Raw genomic sequence first — 6,000 nt, 5'->3', positions numbered from 1 at the left:
TTCACTCATCAGAGTATGAGATTTCTACCTGCTCTCAATACTCCCATACATTTGATATTGCCAGTCTTTTTCAGTTCTGCTATTGAAGGGTGTGTGTATGGTTATCTCATTAAAACTTTTTCTTTTACAAATTTATTGGCATATAATGTATGGAAAAATCTGCATGTGTGCAAAAATCTGCATGTGTGCATTGGCATATAATGTATGGAAAAATCTGCATGTGTATATGCCAATACATTATATTGGCATATAATGTATGGAAAAATCTGCATTTGTGTATAAACTTTGTATTATACTTTTGAGAAATCAACTTTATTGAGGCACTTTATATAATCAAATGAACCCATTTTCAGTGTACAGTTGAACGAGTTTTGATAAATGTATGATCCCATGAAACCACTACTGTCGAGATATCAGACATTTCCATCACCCCCAGAAGTTTTCCTATTCTCCTTTCTTTATTTAGTTCCCACCCCGTTCCACAAGGTCAAGGTTAAGGTCTCCCATGCTTCTTTTGGAAATGTTATGGTATCTTCTGGAAGTTTTTATTTGTTTTCGTTTTTAATTTTAGCTTTTATGTTTAGATCTATGTGCCATTCATTCTAAGGTAAATTTTGTGTTATTGTGAGGTTAGGGTCACAATTTATTTTCTTCCATATGAATATATTTTGTTCATGCAACATCTACTGAAAAGATCCTTTTTCCTTAGAACTTTATCAACACTCAGTTGTATGGGTTTATTTCTTGTTTCCAATTCTTTGTCCTTGATTTATTTGTCTGTCACTACACCAGTATCATGTGTTCTTGAATATTTAAGTGTATAGTAAGACTGAAATCAAGTAATGTGACACATTCGTGTTGGATGTGGTGTAAAATTCTACGATTTCATTAAATAATTTATTAATTCAACTAAAAATTATGGAATGCTTACTTTGTTTCAACTACTTTGTTCTGCATTGAGAATGAAAAAAGAAAAACTTATTTCTCAAGATCTCATTGTCTAAATGTAATCTAAACAAAAAATGTTGAAATAGAAATGCATCCCAAATAGGACAAAAACAGGAAATTTAGGACTTAAATTTATCTGTGCAGAGCAGAAATGCCTACAAGACTAATTACACCCCTAGTAGAATTGTCCATTCTCTTTCTATCACACAATAATTCAGAGGCACAATGAGGTAATCATGCTTGTTAGTTTCACTGAATAATAATAAATTCTGGTGCAAGGGGATCACAGATCAAACATATTTGTCTTAATATGTTAAATAAGATGGTTACAGGTATAATTTAATTCAATGGTGGGTCAATTAATAATAAATAATAATTAATACATTTGGAAAAAAACCCAGGTGGTAAAAATTAATAGAAGTTAATGCTTTATTGGCTATGTATGTTGCAATATGAAGGAAGGCAGCTGTCAAAGAAGAGTGTAACTGGGGTGGCTAGATGAACTAGGCTGTCATAAACTTAGATTACATATATGAGAAGGAGGAGGTGCAAGTAGTTGACAATTTAGAACATCATACAGTTGAGGTTCTTAAGGTATTTATGGGAAGGCCATTAGGTCACTATAATTGTTTGGGAAAGACAGGCAGCCTTTTAAATGCCAGTGATGCATCCCTAATCACATATTCCAGAAATTATATCATTAAACATGTGAACTGGATCATGAATGCATTATGTCCATACTAAAAATCATCGTCTTTGAAAGACTTATGTGAACTTTTAGTTAGATAGTACTTCACAATTCTATCAATTATATATTATTATTTAATTCGAATGCACATTGTGCAGTTAAGTTACTCATGAACATTCTCTGAGATGTAGACTTCCTCAAAATTGATCCAATTATAAAAGTCATATAAAGGTGGAAAACATTTTCATAATTGTTCACTACATCATCTACCTCAAGGTCAACTTTTTCATTACAGTTACAGTTATTATTTCAGGGATTCAGTTACATAGTTGCTTGAACACATGCATGAATAGAGAATAACTTTAAAATATTTTGGTATGTTGAAGGCACCCACGTGACCTATATTTACGAATGAATGGAATAAATTTTTAGTAAAACAAGTATATAATTCAGGATCGTTGATTTTCATAAAAAAATTATTTTTCTACATACCTGTTACAGAGAATATAAACATTATTTCAATGACCAACACTGAATATCTTTGGTTTTGATACCATCTGATAACATCAAGTATGATTTATCTGCCATGCTTCTATTCTAGATACATAGGAAGGATATAAAAAATGGTAATTATAATTCAAGTTATTTCTCCATTTGTGTTAAACTTTGTAATTGAATCAATCCATATCATCTGTATGCTGCATATCCATTTCACTCTTTCCACCCTTTCCAGCCTCCACATTCTAATCCACCATTGGATTGGTCTTATTAACGATAAAATGTAAATATTTATGGAAAAATGATTATGTACCAAGTGTTAATACAATTAATGCAAAGGTGTTCTGTTCAACCTTTGCATTAATTAACTCATGACTCTCCAAAATGGGCTGTTTCATCTCTAGAGGTATGGAAATATTTCTAAAAAACTGTGTCTTGTATAATTTTAAAGGATTCAATTCCAGGTACACAACTTTCAAATGCAATAGTCCCTAAAACCACTATTTCTTTAAACATCTATGTTTATGCTCATTCCACTATCTTCTTTCCTCTTTCACAATAGTCTTCTCCCATATTAGGAAAAAAGGCAGAATTTGTCAGTGACCATTAATCCTATAATGGATCACAAACACAATATTTCAAAACATTGGTGTTTATATTAAGAACTGAAAATATGAATAACGACTAATTTTTTTAAATCAGATCATGTGCATTTATTATCATCAAAAAGTTTTGAAGGAGGACCTAAAAAATTGTCAGCTAATAGGTTGTTAAAAATAATAGAGTACTGCAAAGATCATTTATCCTACCACACACAGAAAAACACAGATACGCAACAAAATCATGGCTTTTCTTTAACCCATTAGAGAGTTAAGGTCATAGGAAGTAATCTATCCTGAAATTCGAATGAAAACATATTCTGTCTTTGGATATTGGAGGAAAAGTTGCCAGGAACCAAAAATGCTGGTAAAAATAATACAGTTAAAATTGTTAACAAATTGCTATAGGCTAAATGCAGACTAGCATTAGAGTATAGAAATCCTAGGAAACGCAGACCAGAAAAGAAATTCACACCCACTCACAGGCTCTTTTCCACAAACTTACCACTTGCTCACAAGAAACACTGTTGGCAGGAGAGGTCCCTAGGTGCAGACCTGGGAGAGGAGAGCATCAGCAACTAGGGGAAAAAAAACAAACTCCACCGCTTATCCTTCACCCTTTTCTCCCCTACAGAGCCTTAAGCCACTATGCGGTAAACTGTCATCCTAAAGGCAGAGGAGGGTGATCCATTGTGATTGGGGTGGGGGAAATAAAATCAAACACTTCTACTGCTTGGAAAGGGGCAGAAAACCCTCTCTGAACAAGATACTTAGAGGTATCCAAGATATCCAACCATTGTATATGTGCAGGATAAATTAGAAAGTCTCATTGTCAAGACTCAGAGACACAGACTCTGAATACAATTTAGGCTGAATGAAACAACCGAAAACTCTGCTCTCCTCACCCTACACACCAAAATGCCTAGCAAGGACCAGGAAACATTCAACAGCAGTCTACCACTAATGTCAATACAAGAGAATGAAGATAGAATCTTTCTAAAGAGCAGGCACACAGGGAAAGCCTAAAGCAAGGGGTAAAATGGGAACATTAAGTAAAACTCTCAAGCAATCAGCCCCATAAAAGTCTAAGGTAAAGCCAGAGGATTTGAAGCTGGTGGTACACTGAGAATAATTCTAAAAACAACCAAATCCATACCCAGAAAATCTTCTCTTGTGGTAGTCTCCATCTAAAATGTAACTTAATGGTCGAGTATATATTCCCAGGAAACCAAATGATCCATTATGAGGAACTGGAAGCTAGAGAAGCTGTGTGGTTCTTAAAGAAAAATGCATCAAATCTAATAGATGACTTGGCTATATGATTAGCAAGTACACAAATAATTATGGGCAGGTAGTGGACTCAAACAAAGTGACTAAGGAGTTAAACGTGATATCAGAATAGAAGCTTATAAATAAAAAGATTTAAAATTTCATTAAACCCTATTTTTTAAAGAAGGAAAGGAAATAAGAAAATAAACAACAAGAATGCAGATTAAAGCACAATTTGTGATTTGTGCTTTAATCTTTAACACAATTTGTGTCCCAAGGATTTTGAGCAGAGTCTGTCTCTTATTAAAGACCATCTGCTTTCAAAGGATAGGAGTAAAAACCCTCAAGCTGGGTTCTACAAGTAGGGACAATTTTCTAGTACTATGAGTATTTAATTGATAGAGATAAATTCAAGAACAAATCCCCGTAGGTCTCATCACTGTCCTATTGTTATCAATACCTGTTAGGGTTATTTCTTTTCGGATATTAATACTTTCATTCCCTGATGTTTCTTTCAAAGCACGAGGTCTGGGTTTTAGGTCACTCAAGACTGGTTACAAGAAGGTTGAGGAAAGACTCCTGGTATATGTTGAAAAGAAGACAGGGTATATTGCATTAGTCGTCTGCAATCATTAGCCCTGTCTACTGTGATAGTGTGGAGTCTAGAGTCAGAGGTGATATTTCTAGATGCATAGGTAGTCTGTCATTAATTCGTAGGGGAAGAGTTGAGAACCCAAGAAGGATTGGATCTCAGTTTCATTAAATCACTCACCATAACATACTTAAACTAGAAATTAATAATTGAAAGATATTTAAAAGCCCCAATATTTGTAAATTAAACAATACCTGCTTCTAAGTAACTCATTAGTGAAATCGAATAAAAGGAATATTATATTTGAATTAAATAAAAATTAAAGCACAGTATTTTAAAACTTGTGTGAAGTTAAATGATTGCACTAACTAGTTCTTTAGAAGAGAGAGCTCATATCAATGACCTATGCCTCATTTACGAATCTAGCAGAAAGGAAGAGCAAATTAAATCTAAAACAAGCATAAAGAAATATTAAAGAACAGTCAATCAGTAAAATGTAAAACAAAAACTAAAAAACTAAAGAAAACAATCAATGAAATCAAAAACTGGTTCTTTGAAAATATCACCAGTATTGATAAAATTCTCATTACGATGAACAGAAACACACACACACACAAATTACAAATATTAGGAAGGAAGGAAGAGAAATCACATCATACCTTACCGATATCAAAAGAGTAATAAGAGAATAGAGATATTCCTCCACTTATGATAGAGTTATGCCCCAATAAGCACACTATAAATAGAACATCTCATAAGTTGAAAAAGCATTAATAAGCTTACATTAGCCTAAAATTGGGTGAATAACATCTAAGGCAAAGCCTATTTTATAACGAATTGTTGAATATCTCATGTAATTTATTGAATATCACACTGAAAGTGAAAAACAGAACGGTTGTACGGGTACAGAATAGTTGTAAGTGTATCGGTTGTTTTCCCTTGTGATCGAGTGAGAGGCTGACTGGGAACTGCAGCTAGCCCAGCATCATGAGTGAGTATCGAACTGCATATCGCTAGCCTGGGAAAAGATTAAAATTTAAAATTCAAAGTACGGCTTCTACTGAATGCATATCTCTTTTGTACCATCATAAAGTCAAAAAATTATAAGTTGAACCATTATGTCAGGGACAATCTGTATTACAAAAAAATTTATGTCCATAAATTTGAAATTTTAAATGAGATTGTATAATTCCTTGAAAGATTCAAACTAGCAATCACTATCGAAGGAGAAATAATAATCTGAATAGTTCTATATCCATTAAAGACATTGAGCCTGTAGTTTTAAAATATTCAAACTAAGAAAACCCTAGGCCCTGATGACCTTCCCAGTAAGTTCTACCAAACATTTAAAGATGAAAACGTACAAATTCTATATAAATTCTTCCAGAAAATCAAAGGGGAGGTAA

Source organism: Lagenorhynchus albirostris, chromosome 5 (genome assembly GCF_949774975.1).
Source record: "Lagenorhynchus albirostris chromosome 5, mLagAlb1.1, whole genome shotgun sequence".
Taxonomy (NCBI): Eukaryota; Metazoa; Chordata; class Mammalia; order Artiodactyla; family Delphinidae; genus Lagenorhynchus; species Lagenorhynchus albirostris.
Note: the sequence above shows the minus strand (reverse complement) of the source record.